Genomic DNA, 15,907 nt, shown 5'->3' on the forward strand with positions numbered 1-15,907 from the left:
TGGGCACACTCTCTGGACTCTGTGTTTAGGGAAACACATGTGATTGGAACAGAGCTTATACAGAATATAAGAGAGTAAGTTGCGTGATATATCACTCATATGGTGAATAGAATAATACCAATTGTGATGACAGAATGTGGAACACATTCATCTTGGTGGAGTGAAATGTTTGTGGTACTACCTTAAATACGAGGGCATGCCATTCATTCATGAACTCATTGTGTCTTTTGTGCATTAAACAGGTCAATAAACTGACGCTTGATTGCTGGTTAATGTTGTATATTCATGTTACCCAGAAGATGAATTGTAATGACCCTGGCCTTCCCCCAGTACCACCAGCAGGTCAAGGTTTTCGATACTCACTGCATGGATTGGCATATTGGATATTTCACAGACTGTGTATCCTAATGACTTTGGCAGTCCTGTGATTCTCCTCTAGCACCACCATGACGTTTACATTTTTTGTTCAGAATGAAATGTCTCAACAGATATTCATGTCCCCTCAGGATGAAGGGCAATATTTTAATTGCACAATACTCAAGTTTACTGCAAAACCAGTGACATTCCCATCAGCCTCAGTTGCACTTTGTGTGAAGTGCTGATTAGCAAATGGTTGCATGGTGATACGCTACTATAACATGGTGAAGATTATAAACATTGTACCTGCTGAACACCCATGTGTTAGCATTATGTTAGCATTTAGCTCAAATGAATCACCACCATGGTAGCATGGCCCCATACTCTTAATACATTACTAATCACTTAATAATTGTCATGCCTTTTGTCACCACCTTTATTCTTTGTCTGTATAACCAGCATAATATATATATATATATATATATATATATATATATATATATATATATATGAATTAAATCTAAAAACAATCACTGATTCAAAAATTCAAAATGGTTATCTGAAGCAGCTGCCAGCATCACAAATATGGAAAATGAAAGCATCACACACATACACCTGGCAGAAATGCTCTCTGAGTAATCGGAGGAACAGTTTGTTAGTCCTGGAATGAGCACTGATTATGGGAATTGTTACATAAAACAGATTGTCAATGACAGAAAGGACTGCTCTGATGAAGCTCACAACAGAGCTTGGCAGTTGATGGTAGAACAGCTTTCTCCCTCCTCCAAAACACTCACTATATATCACAGACTACTCACTAGCTTGAGTACACACAGGGAGGCCAGAGACAAAGCAAAACTATCCCACTATTTTCACTCTCTGCCAACAATGTGTCACGATTCTGTATGGGTTAGAATGCCGAAGAAAATCTTATTTCTGTTAAACTATTTATTTTCAAAGTAGAATAAAACTGCACTCCTTGCTTTCATTTGAAATTTCTGCATGAGGACTAAATGAACCAGACGGTAAAGTACACTCACAATAATGAAAGGACTGTTAAAGCAATTCCTGTTTTTCTCCATCTCGAAGATGAAATACAAAAGAGGAAAAAGACAGTTCATGGTAATAGTGTGCCAAATATTTGTATCTTTAAAATGTTGTAGTGAGATAAACTGAAATCACAACAATTGGTTTGTTTTCAACTTAATAATTAACTTATACAGGCTGTTGGTGCTAAGTTAACTAGACATGGTCTGCTTATCTAGCATTTCAGGGAAAGCTTTAGTGCACAAGAAAGTAATGTACCACATTAAAGCCGTTAAATAGTATTTAACTCTTTCTCTTTTTTTAAGTTATTTCTAACAAAGAAGCTCTGGATTTTCATTATTGTTTCCTGTTGGTCTAAAATTCAAAAGTATAGTTTGACTGCATTTGTTATCCCTGCAAGCCATATTAGTGTGTAAAAAAAAAAATAAATATTTGAGCTCCTGCAATTTATTTATATGATTCCTATTACCTCAGCATTGCTGCATTATCTTATAGTCACTCTGAAGCTCAGTAAGAAGAGATAAGATAAGACACATAAGGCAGCACAGAGAGAGGCTGAGAGCGAGGAAAACAGATAAAGAACTATTTGAATGCAAATATAGCAAAAATAAAAAATTAAAGAAATTAGAGAGGTGAGATTAGAAAAGATATATACTTTACACTGCCCTTATATAAAATAAGTTACTGACCCACAACCAGGCTTTGCAGGGTGTTACAAGACAACATGGAAGTCCTCTAATAACAATTCAATCATCTGGACCAAAAGGCTGCTATTGTAACCGGCCAAATGAAGACAAGTGGAATCTAAGCATGCAGGTAGAGCCACAGTTCACTATAGCTGAGCTAATTATCTGTCTTGTTGAGAGACAATATATGAGGAGATTACTGTCAGATAACTTAGCACAGTCCTATGGAAAAGGACAGACTGAACAAAAAAACTATTCAGCATATACCACACAACCATTGGCTGCCTCTGTGGCCCTTTTGATATCCACCCCTGGATCAGATGCAGAGTCATTAGTCATGGTCTTATCCAATCAGCTGTCCTTAATGCTTGTGTTACTGGGCATTATTCTGGAGAGGACAGATTGTCTTTTATTGTCAGTTTGATTTCAAACTACAGATTAGTCATAGTCATACAGTTACACAGACCTCTGTGTATATGTGTGTGTGTGTGTGTGTGTGTGTGTGTGTGTAATGTTAATGCATTTGTGTGTCCAAATATGTGTGTGGCCATTATTCACTTTGACAAAAACTCATGACTAGCCATAGCTTCATGTAATCTGAGGTCATCCATGACAGCATCATGGTGATTTTGTTTGGGATATGAGGAGACAGGATGTGGGTACCATCAAGGACACTGAGGTTATGTCCTCTTTCCTCTTTTTTTTAGGTAGTTTAGGTACAACTAGGTACAAGTACAACAGGTCTACAATAAATCTTACATCCATGTGTGTTAGACAGCACCACAAACTACATTCTCCAAAATGACCCTCAACATCTTTCTAAAACAAGCTCAGTAAAAACTGGACTTTACAAGCAGAGGGTAGGATTTATTACAGGTCTGTAGTATACCTAATAAACTGGTAACGGAGTGTAGGCTATATATAAATTTAAAGCACACTATGTTGTAGGTGTAAGCTGATAATAGAACATTTTAAAACAAGCACTGAGCCAGTTGGGTGGCAGTGCAAACATGCTGTGAACACAAAGTTGATATATCACCTCATTATGGGGCATTTGCTGCTGCTGTTGTTAGTTTAAACACCCAGCAAACACAGAGCAACATTCCCAGTCCTTTGGAGTTGTGTTTCTGGCCTCTTGATCAGTGTAAGTCCAATATTCACTCTTTTTTTAGCTCTATTTTTGGTCCCCTCCAATTCCTGAGGGAAATATCTGGCTTGTTTAGCTACTAAATACTAAGCAGCTAACTGCTGCAGGCTACAGGCTAACTTCTCATATAGAGTATCCATAACTGGTGTGTATAATGATTTTCATAATATATCACTTGTAAGCCATAGAAAAACTGCATCTGTTGAAGAAAGTCATGAGAACAAATTTAGTAAGTGGACCTTGAACTAGGAATATTAATATCAAGAATGAACCCACAAGCACAATGTGTCTTCCTGAGTTTTGGGCACTCATAAACAGTTTTAACCTACTGTATGTATTAATAGTTAAATCAAACAATGTAAAGATTTGTTTGTGTGTAATGTAACATTTATTATGATTGTGATGCTTCATGAGCTGTAGTTTTTGACAAATACATCAACAGATGCTTAAAATGTGCTCACAACTTCATGAGTGTATCATAAACTATTTATTACGTGTTAAAGTGCTGAATAGGAGGAGATTTTATTTTTGGTCCTATGAACTAAATTTTGGTGCCATGATGTCAGTGCTTCTAAAATACAGTGAATGACAGTGAATGAAATACAGTATCTCAAACATCGGCTGTAGCCCCTGAGTCCATTTGTTGTTTTGGCTTTTCAAAACCAGACATTCAGATATGTGACTCTGGTCTCCAGGAAAACATGGTGGGTATTATTCACTATTTTCTGAAATGTTAGTCGAGAGCACATTAATCACTGATGAAAATAATAGTGCCAGCAGTTGCAGACCTAATTCAGTGTGTCAACGGATCAACTTCAATAAGTGTCACCAGATGATATCAGCTGGTGCTCTGGTTTCAGTTTTATTGAAATCTGACGGATTTTCTAAAATCCAAAGTAACAGGCTGCCACGTCAAACCTCTTTTTGAATGAATCTCCCCTTTAAAATCCCTCCTCTCTCCCCTTAATCATCAAAGAGCATCACTCCTGAGAAACACACGGAATAATAAAACACACACACACACACACACATTCATTTGCCTCTCTGTGCGCATAATGATTCATCAACCACCGTTTGCTCATGAGACCGTGATTTCGGGTCCGATGAGTTCATTTTCGGAGCTGAGTGTTTTGTCGTGGGCCCTCGGATGCCCCCACCCCCACCTCTCTCATCCCGCGTCTCGACGGACCAAACGCTGCTGCTGCAGCATCACCGGCAGCCTCCAAACTGCGTTTTCCCTGCCGTGATGGATCCCTCTGTAAACCGGTGAGCTGCTATCAGAAGACCGCTGCACTGTAGGAGGGACAGACCAGCAATGACCGCGGCTTGTGAGATTGTGCCACACATCTAAGGGATAAAAAAAAAAGAAAAAAAAAAAGACAGTTATATTTCTAGCAATGTTATAGGACCGTCTGGTTTACCTTCCCGACAGATAAACAGCCGGGTGACAGTGATATTACGGCCGACATGTAAGAGCTGGATAACTATTCCTGTGTGACCGACACCCATCTGCAGCTGCTGACAATAAAATGACAAAGGTAAGCTTGTTGACACGGTCGGGGTTTCCAGCGGGCGTTGCGGGTTTCGGTCAGAGAACTGGCGGCTCGATCGGGGCTCATCAGGCTGCATTGTTGCATCGCCAGTCCCCCTCTTGAGTTGAAATTGGCGATTTGACTGTTTTGAATCAGTCGCTCTTCACCTGTCGACCTCATGAGTGTGACTGTAGCTGCAAGGTGCCGAGATGTGACTTGTAAATGTCATGTCAACAGCCTGGTGTGTTTTTTTTTTAAACATGAATTTGACTGGTTCACCTCAGGATGCCTGGACTAGAGCTGGCTCCAGACTGCCAAAGCCGAAGTCAGTTTACTGTAGCAATGGCAAGTAGAATATACTTTAACCTGAGGCATTGAAGTCGTTTTTAGCTTTAGAACTGATACTGTGTGTATGCACAACAGCTTATGTATGTGCAGGATCTGTGTTTGACAAAGTTATCAAACCTCATCTGTGAGGGGGGCTGGGTTTAGAGTTTGGAAAGGAAAAAAGCATGTCTTTTGAGAACAATTAGGTGGATCTCTGTTAGCTTTTAACTCGGTGCAGATTTTGAATTAATCAGCACTAAATTACCATTTGCTTGTTGGTTGAATGGCTTTTTTCTTGTATTTGATGAGTATAAAATCTCAGACCACAGCAAAATCACAGCAGCATGCTCCTCTTATCCTCCCTTTGAAGTTTCACCCCTCTCTCTGCTTTAAAAAAAATATCAAAGGTTTTTTTGGGGAGGTAAAATGTTAGTAGTGGGTGAAAAACCCATTTCTGTGGGGCCCCTGTCCTCTGGATGGAGCAGGAGCTGCTTGCTAGATCCCTGTGATTTAAACCAGCACACCTCTACTCTGATGCTGAAGATGAGGCTGCATCCATTGGAGGGGGATTGATCAATAGTCAGTCAGTATCGAGGCCTGTGTTTCGGCTGTTGTTGTCGAACAGGAGTCCCTACAATTAAAAGCCCATTTTGTTAGTAGACGGCTGATTAATAATTCATGCGCTGCTCAATGGGACCACAAATCTGTGGATGGCACGCTGAAGAATGTCAGTGTAGCAGTGTGTCAGCCTCTGCTGCCAGCAGTGACACACTGAGCGCTTGGGCAGCCTTAAAGGTTTTCTGTCTTCTGAACCTGCACACGCTTTTAAATGCGCACAGGATTGTTTGCTCTTATAATAAACAGCAGGAGAACAAATAGCATACAAACTGAGTAGTGAGCAGTAGCCTACAAACAGAGTCCAGGAGCGGATCTGGGTACCCAGTGTAAAACAGCTCTGTTGGTGGTGGACTGTAGGCTCTCACTTAGGTGTCAATGTCATATCTGCTGCCAGGGAGCCAACAGCCATGATGATACTGTACCAGATAGTTTGAAAGAAACCCAGCTGGCTCTGATCCAGGGTGGTGGGTGTTTTTAAAACTGGCTTAGTCAGGCTACTGCAGGGAGTGATTAGACAAGATACTGTACAGTATCACACACATCAGTGTGACGTCAAAGGACACAAAGCATTAAAAGTCTTTTCACACCACGACCCGGTGGGATCCTGCAACAACTCAACCAGTACTGCGCAAACAGTCATTGAATATATTAAGTTGATGACATTGTCTGAAAAGGTCACAGTTGTTGGACTGAGTCTCTTGAAAGCGCTTTCCAGTTTCTTTCATAACATGAAGTACATTCACTCCTGTTTTGACTTACTTGTGCTTGACTGCTTTATACATTTTATGTAACACTTTATGCAGCATTTATGAGCTCTATGTAAACATTTAATACATGACTTGTAACACACTCTAATGTAGTTATAAGCAGATCAGCACAATAATAGACTTAAAATGTCTATATGTTGGCTGAAAACTACATTATAATGTGTTATAAACAACAACAAGAATATTCAGTGTTTATATTGTCTACCTCTGTGCCACTATATTTCAGAGACAAATATTGCCACTACATTAATTTATAAACTATAGTCACTCATTACTTTGCTGATTATGATTTTACATTCAGCTTATAATTTATACCCAACACTTTGGTTAAAGGTAGTAACAGCTCACTTAGCTACGACAGTAAAATCACTTCTATATTCCAATGATCCAAAAAATATTATTTGCCATAAAGGTCTGCTTAACAAATTAATTTATACATTTTACTGATTATACTTATATACTTTCATCTTTTTGCAATAGCTGAATTTTTAATTTTTTTAATTTTTAATTTTTTTGGCCACTGAGCGAAAACAAGCCGTGAACATGGCACTGACATATCATCACCTTTTAAACAATCACTTATTTACTCATCTACACATACAGAGCAACATTGTCATTCATCAGAGAGTTGTGTCTTTGGCGACCTGGAGAATGTTAAGTCCAATATTCACTCCTGTTAGCTCTGTGTTTGGTCTCCACCAACTATTGAAGGAAATCTGGCTCTTTAATTGCTAAATGTTCCACTTTGTTCAGCAGCTTGTCGCTAACTTGTCTGTCTGCTGTTTGCTGAGGTGGTGTACAGTAGGTTTTTGAGCTTTTTCAGCTACCTGCTGTGGCCAAAAACAACACTATGAGAGTAACAAGAGTGAACCAAAACAGTGAAGTTGTTGGCCAGACAGATAAACATTGTGTTGAAACTTTCTGTAAAGCTCCATAAAACTGAGAGGAACTGTTGGTTCACCACTCTTCCACATCGTCACATTGTTTTCACATTGTCATTTGATACATTGTTATCATAAAATATGGATTATAGCCACTTTAACCCAGCAAACTGCTGTATTGCTAATTTCACTTAAGATCTGAATACTTCATCCACCACTGCTAGAAACAGAATATAATGCAAGCAGAGTTTTATGTTTTAGAAATAGCAGCAAAAAGAGCACAAGTGTTAAAATCTTGTGTGTCTCACCTACTGTGTTAGAGCTTCAGCTTTATACGGCTTCCTGCAGTATGACTGCCCATGCTGGGGCGCATTAGCTGTAACATGAGAAGAGAAAGAGCAGAAATGTCACAAGGTATTGGCTTAATTGGTATTTCAATGAGCAGGGACAACAGTCTCCAAAGCCCAGTTCTCTTCTCTTAGTCTCCTGTTCTCGTTTTTGTGTTCTCTCATCCTGTGTCTGTTTTATTAACTTGCTGCCTTTCCTCTGCCAGTCTCTTCTATATCAGCCGAATGTGGTGGGTGTAAGGTCAGCTGACAAACACAACAAGGTAATTACTATATAGCAGATTCACCAACCTTTCATGTCACTCGTCACGCTGTGTTGTATTGAATGATGTAGCGCTATAACAGAGTCAGTATGGATGGCTGAATTTCCTATGTTATTATGTCTGCTGCAGTATAAAGCTCGTGTTCCTGTTAGTCTGTCACCACTATGGATCCACACTGTGATTTGCATCTTTAAAGGAAAACCGTGAAGAACCACATATACAAACAGATTTGTGGCACATACATACGAATTTGTGGCCTTCACCAATTTTCTTGTTGGTATAAATTAAAATTTATGAGTAGTCCAGACCTACCGCATGACTCATAGCTCATGACTTTCACTACAGAGGGAAAAACACTAATGTTACCAGAAATCATTATGCCTTAATGGGAATGAATGTGGAGGTTAAATATGATGCCGAAATTAAGTAAAACAAAAAAATATATACATAACCATAACTAACTTGATGCAAAATTAATATACTACTAACCATATCATCATCATGGGAGTTTACTGAGAAATTGTTTCGCTTTCATCATTTCTTTTAAACTATCCCCTCGTTATTTTATGTTGCTGTACTGTTAATATATTGTACTTGTTACAGGTCCACTAACGCCACTATTGACACTGCTAAATTTGTTTCCTGAGAGATTCGTCTTTCTACTCTGGTAACATTTTTGTGACTGAAACTTTCCTAAAAAGAAGAAGAAGAGGTAGCCTTAAATGACAACGAATGTCACATTTTCGGTTTCAGAAGACCTTTCCTATTCAACGTTGGAAAGGTGGTGGGGTGGTTTCTGAAGCTATCCGAGCATTCAACAAGCAGTGTAGAATCCACTTTAAAGCCCCCAAATGTTCAATTTACCAAAATGTAAGTAAGGTATAAGACCAAGAAAAACACATCTGAGAACCTGTAATTTTTTTTGAAAATAACTTAAATGATTAATGGACAATCAAAATAGTTGCCCTTTAATTTTCTTCTGATTGACTAATAGATTAATTAGCAGCTCTACTAATGAACAGGTGAAATTCATGAGGCTGAGATGAGCTTTATTGAATCCCCAGAGAAAAAAGCAAGAGTATGGAGGCTGAAAAAAGTTGTACTTAAAAATATTTTATTATCCCGTTATCTCAAGATAACAAGCATCGTTTTCTACCAAGATATTATCAGGAGAAACAATGGTTTGTTATAGCGAGATATTGAGATATTATCAGGAGAAAACAATGGTTTATCGCAAAATAACGCAATTTTATCAGAACTTTTTTGTTGTTATTGCGAGAGAACGTTTTTTGCTTTCTCAAGATAACAGGATAATTATTTCGTTATCTCGAGAAAACAAAAAAAACATTTTCTCATGATAACATCTTGATAACTCAGGATAACAAAAATTAGTTTTTTCCTAATAACATGTCGTTATCTCCAGAGAACGAGCTTTGTTGTCACGATAATGGGATAAAAAAATATTTGCGAGTATGTCCTTTCTCTGCTTCCGTACAAGACAGGTTTAGGATGAGCACACCTTTTTACATGAGGCCGATAGAATTTACTGCTCATTTGACTAAATGTAGTTTAGATAAAATAGAGTGCACATATCATTTCAAGCTATTGTTTCTTTATGTACCATAGCACCAAGCCCCCAGTATTGCCTCAGTTCAGGCAGAAGCTTGGCACAGTGAACATGTGTGCACTTCCTCCTTACCATCGGTGAAGTGTCTTAGTGTTCCATCTGTTCAGTTATTGTCTCATCGTCATCCTCTCAAATTTGTGGATAAAGAAGATGGTGTGATTTCATCTGTAAGGAGAGAGAGGCTCATCTCTCACTATATGTCTTCAGCAGGGAGAGATTTTATGACCTTGGTGATGCCACTCTCAGTCCACCTCATGCAGGAGCTGATGAAGTGGTTGGAGGTGATTAAACTCTGCCTTCACAGATGCTGTTCTGTGCTGCTGAGTCAGTGACCTTTCCTGCCATCAGGTCACAGAGCCCAACAAGCTCCTGTCCTCTCCCCTCATTTCCTCCCCTCTCCTTCCCTTTTCATTTCATTTTGACTCCCTTCATCCCGTCTCTTCTCCTTTCACCTTCTCTCCTCTCTCTACTTCTCCTCTCTCCCAATTCCTTTTGTCTCCTTTCCCCTCCCCTCTGCACTTCTCTTTTTATCTCCTTTCCTTGCCTCCCCTTTTCTTTCTTATTTAGTCTCCTCTCCTCTTTTTCTCTTGTTTCACCTCCTCTCCTCACTTTTCCTGTCCCCTCTTTCATTTCCTCTCCTCCTCTTTTCATTTTGTCTCCTCTCCTTTCATTTCTTCTCCTTCACATTCACTCGTTTCCTCTCCTCATTTTTCATCCTGCTTTTGTCACTTCTCCTTTTCTCTCCTTTTCTTTCCTTGCATCTTCTTTCATTTCACTTCCTTTCACCTCCTCTCCTCACTTATTTTCCTTTCCTCTTCTCTCCTCTCCTCTCCTCTCCTCTCCTCTCCTCTCCTCTCACCTCACATATCTTCTGCAGTTTGTTTAATGCAGCAAAAAACCAAGGACAAAGCAAATCAAATGATAAACAGTCTCTTTTTTTCTTTCCTCGTTACATTTCAGCCCTCTCCTAGTCTTCATCAAATCCAAGTTGTAACATCTCACATTTTCCACTTCTTGTATAGGAGCTCAAAATAGAAACAACTGTTTTACAGTGGGCTCCTGACAAGCGTCTTGTTATCTCCCTGCATGTGTCATTTTACAATAAGTCCCTGCCTGGGCTGCGTCGCTGAATAGATCCTGTGACACAAATTTGCATGTTAAGCTGAACATTTCTCACAAGAGACAATTAATCAGCACACAGCAATTAATGAGTCTGTGTCCCCTGGTGATTAATTATGTCTCATGTGTCCAAAGCAGGGAAGATCCCAGTAACAGCTGTTTGTTCATGTCAGAGTTTTTGTGGCTGTCCATATTTTCTATTCAGCATCCAAAGAAGAACAGTTTTCTCGGGTTGAAATGAAATGGAAATGAGAATAATCGATTGATGAAGATTTGGCTTATTTGTTCTGCTTGTAGTTTACAATAAAATGCAAAAAAAAAACAAACTAATTGATATGGACAAGAAATAAAACAAGCTTAATGGAGAAGCCGCCTAACATTACTGAGAGGCAAACAAGAAGCAATACAGAAGAGTGCCTCGGATGCCTCGGAAATAATGCAGGGTGATAGTCAAAGCTCAGGGATATTTTGTTTTGTAACTACAAAGAGAATTTCTATAACCTTCACTTCAATTTCTGGGGCAGTTCTTGGTGATTGTGACTGTGGGATGTTGTGTGTGTATATAAAGACTTTATGGACAAGGACAGAGCTGATAGGATTTCGGTGTAATATCCGCTACCCTTGAATCACAAGTTGGCTTTAATTATTTCTGTGTAAATATAAGAAAGCTGGTGATTTTGCCTTTTGGAAACCTGCTTCCCTCCGGCAGGTCCAAATCAAATGCATAATTTCACATTCATATTCCAGAGAACAGCAGGATGACAGAGAGACGTTCTCATACCAACTGTAAAGTGTTGCTGGCTGAGCATTTGGGAACAACAAGCATACAGACAAGATGGAGGGAAAAATTAATACTTTGTTGGGAATTATTATTAAGTTCTTGTTGCATTGCACAGGGAAAAAGATCAATTCCTACCTCAGACTGCCTGCAGCAAGATTCCTTCTCATTAATTCCAAGTTCAATCAATTGTGTCATCATTAATTTCATATATTTTACTCGCTAACTAATGATTGGTAGTCCTAGATGAGATTTTCATGTGTTGTTTCACTTCAAGGCAGTCAGTGTGCACAGACAGTGGGCTTGACAGGGAGTCAGGGAGCAGATCTGAGCCCTCTGAAGATTAACACCTTTGGATGTCTGCCTTCTGGCCCCTGCCACCGACTGCATTCATTCAAACCAGGACCTGACCCTCGGGTGTGCTTGTGTTACAGCCCCAGCTCCGGGCGCCATATGGACACGACGTCTGACGTTATCAGGCCTGTTGCCATCACCACTTGACCACATCACCGCTCACCCTCCACGCCAGAAGATTGTTTTCACCTTGTCACATGCATGGCTCCACAGTTTTTCACGCACAGATACCAGCACCAGGGTCCCAGCTGTCAGTAGAGATAATTACCACATCTGACGAAGACTGATGTAGATCTATATATATGGCTGCGGTTTTTAATGTAACAATTAATTGTGTTTGCTGAAACAGATGAATGCTGAATTCATGCTATATTCATTTGAAGAGGTGCCTGGACAGAACAGTTTGGCTTGGCACTATAAGAAAAACAAACCATCGCTAGTCTTTTCTCTGAAAATTCCCCTGAAATGTACAGAGCCAACATTTTGAAAGCTGTAATTGTTATAGCTAATAATTGTAATCCTTAGGATTTCAGTCCTCGTTGATTTTGCAACACTTGCGGCAAGTGCGGTTTTATTGCAACAGCAAACACTCCGTCAGCAGCTACTGTGTCAGAAATGAAGCATGGTATTATAGTTCAGGCAGAACACTAATGTCGTGCCTGTGTAGGCTGGTGGTGATCAGCTGTAATACAATGCAATACGCTTCACAATGATTAGCCGATTCACGTCCAGTCATATTCATGCTTGGACATCATAACCTGACTGTTACTCCGCTGATGCCAACGCCGTTTGCTGCCGTTGCTCCCTCCGCCACATCACTCTCCTCCCTATGTTGTATTTCATTCCGTTGATTTAACTAAGACTTCGTTTCAAGTATGTTTATCATTGGCGAATTAGCTCTACCAGCAGAGTCCTATTCACTTTTAGATTCTGTGAGAGCACCTTCAACAAGCAGTCTTTTCCAACAAATCTAATCCAACTGTAGAATCATTTGCTATAGTCATTGTCAATGTTGACATAAATGTTTCTGACTGAAATACAATAGAAGAAGAACAGCTTCTGTATCTGTATTATGACACAACCAAACAAACTATATCATTTTAAAATAGAGGAAAGTCTATAATGAAAAGTCAAACATGCTATACACCCATTCACCAACCCAACCTTCACACTCTTACTTTCCACATCTCAACATGAAAGACACACTAGTTCCTACATTGGTACTAAACAGACATTGGACACAACAAGGTGTCGAATCCTCCAAAATTTACATACTTCCTTGGGATATTAGCCATTTACAATAGATATCTGCCTTTAAATTAATTATTAAATGAATTAATTATAATTATTTTTCAAAATTTAGACACCTAATCAGAAACAATGCAGTGATTAGACAGAAGTTTAGACTGTATTTTAGTGATAGTGCATGTTAAACCTGAGCAAACAGTTTTTCCTAAACTGGACATTCAAAACAGAACACCTGGACTGTGAGAGCTCGTCACATCTTTGTGATTAGCTGTTTCAACCCACATTAACCAGGAGGGATTGTCATAGCATATAAAAAATCTAGGTCTCCATGTCCTGAAAAAAGCTCCCCTCTCATTATTAGGCTTTTAATTTTAAAGAATCTTCTACTTCTCAAGGAGGACACCGACCTTTAATATGTTAATATGTCTGTACTGCAACAGCGGTAACCTGGCAGTCAGTATCCTACTCCCATTAAATTATTTATCAAAAAACACTCACACGAAAGCACTGTGTTTGCAGGGCACACACCATGTGCAACTGTCATGCCATGTGTGTGCCGGCAGCACTGAGCTCAACAGCTGCCAAAAAACCTTACATCACTTCAACTGGCAGTTTCTGTCCACATTAACTGGTTAATGTAATGATTCAACCTGCTGCAGACTGATGCGCACTTCCACCAACACATCTACACACACATGCTCACTTGAGTGGAGGTTTACAGGAAGGAAAACGGTCGCCTTTTGTGAACTGCAGATTAAACTAAGCTTGAGATGGGAACTGGGAAAATCACACCATGGCTTGGCTTTGACATAATCCTGCCTGTGCACAGTGTCAAGATCTTGCATAATAGCGTTAAGTCATTGCCATAGCTTGAGATAACAGAAAAGTTAGAAAACTGCAGGAATATCATAACTTTCAGAAGTTGTGTAACACAAAACCATCAACAATACATGAAACTTGTGACAACCCTGTCTCCGAGTCATTACATCAGAGCCCACTAAGTTGTTTTGCCAAAAGCGTTTTTAGTGTAACATTACTGCTGCCTGGATTACATCCAGTGACAATATTATTTAACGATGGAAATTCTATGTTTTCACAAGTCATAGCTGGATGGTGGGAGTACAATATGAAGGACTCTTGACACCAGAGACTGTTTCGGTTTAAGCAACAAATGCACTTTGGTTAAGGGTTGGAAAAGATTTTGATTTTTAAACATTAATAAAGTAAAGACACTGTGTCTTATGAAAATATGATAACATTTAACAAAGGCCACAATCTTTCTCTAATTTTAACCAAATAGTTTGACCAAAACGTGATGGAGTTTCTTCATGTTTTTGCTGCCTCCTTCCCTTGTTTACTTCTTTAATAACTCGCAATCATGTTTGGTCAGGAGAGATGCTGAAACGCACCCACACAGCCCCTTTACTGTCAGGGTCAAAGAAGTCAAGAACAACATTCAGCCTTGTGACACTACACACCCGCGTCCCCTCATCCCACACATACACAAGCTCACACAAACTTTGACTGTAGCTGGAAGGAGTGATAGTGCAGTGTGTCATCCTCAGCGGTGAGGCAATTTGAAGCCTGTCTCCCTCTTCACAGATAGATGCAACATGTCCCCCAGGACTGCTGAACACAGACACTCTCATGATCACTCACCCTCACTATAACCTTGAAGCTAAATAGAACAGTTTGCCACATGACACAAGGTGTGCTACTATTTTTTTTTCTTTGTTAGAGTTTTGTTCCTTAGTGCACCTGGTCTATCAGCCTGGATGCTGTTAGTGTATCAACAATTGAACATACATGAAGTATATGAAGTTTGCAGATAACATTAAGTGTATATAAAGGAAGTAGGAATTGTCTCAGTTCATTCTGTCAGAATAAGGGTGTTTCAATTCGCTTAACATTGTATTTTATTTCCTGTTAATCCTTGAGGTATAAATCCTCCCAAACTAAGTTGATAACGCTATCCAACACTTCCTGTTTTATCTTAGCGATTAGCATTGCAGGAGATTTGCATGAGAATTTGGTCACATCTTCACACTCTTCTCACTCTTAACAGCGGTGATGGCTGCCTTCATTTCTACACTTCTTGCCATCTATATATTATTCATCGTGCATTCATGTGCGTTCATACTCGGTGCACAAAGTGGAGCTTGTTGTGTTTAAGTAGCACTCAAAGTCACATGAATAATTGCTAACTGACAGTTACATGAGATCTTGTCATATTAACACCACACACTCATTATGTCATAACTGTCTCTTCATATGTTGTGTAGAGTATAATACAATAAATATTCAGAAGATAAAACCAGGGTCAAATAAAACGGGATCTAGTGACTGACCACAGGAGTTAATGAACTGCTCTGTGCCCTGTTCATTAACATGGGCTAATGGACAGCAGAGCCGTGTGTTTTCACTGGATTTAGAGAGACGATGTGTGATGTAATACAGAAACTCGTGTTGCTCTGTCACTGCGGCAGGATTTGCAACACAGGCAAAGAACTGACTTCTGCAATTCCTGTGCTGTTTTGTGTTTGTGTGTACCCAGACGTCACAGTCGCCACGGCAGGCTGTCTCTATCGCTTAGATTTCTTCGACATGACTTGACCTACGGTCTCATTGTCATCCTTCTGCGTGGAGCATCAGTCGAAGAGCAGGTCACCCTGAGCTGTCTGTTGTAAATTCCTGCCGTGCTAACTGTAAGACAGCAGGAGCAGACTCTCGCCCAGCCTCCATCCTCACCCTGCCGAGGTTATACGTCCTTGTTTGTGTTTCCACAGGCAGTGCGCCTTCATTGTAAACA

General features: G+C 39.7%; 1 protein-coding gene across 3 annotated transcripts in view; it reads left to right on the top strand.

Moving 5' to 3' along the window:
* The first annotated feature begins 894 nt into the window (after nt 1-894).
* Nucleotides 895-15,907, top strand: part of dlgap4a (discs, large (Drosophila) homolog-associated protein 4a) — an 85,207-nt gene continuing 70,194 nt past the window's right edge. Inside the window, exon 1 of one of the 3 annotated variants that reach the window (XM_071476818.1) lies at nt 895-4,775. The gene's annotated coding sequence lies outside the window, so the exon portion shown is untranslated. The remainder of the gene's footprint in view (nt 4,776-15,907) is intronic. The other 2 variants (XM_071476815.1, XM_071476816.1) reach the window with 2 other exon arrangements.

The sequence above is a fragment of the Trachinotus anak genome, unplaced genomic scaffold, assembly GCF_046630095.1.
Source record: "Trachinotus anak isolate AG129_WGS33_773 ecotype Australia unplaced genomic scaffold, CSIRO_AGI_Tana_v1 ptg000004l, whole genome shotgun sequence".
NCBI classification, from domain to species: Eukaryota; Metazoa; Chordata; class Actinopteri; order Carangiformes; family Carangidae; genus Trachinotus; species Trachinotus anak.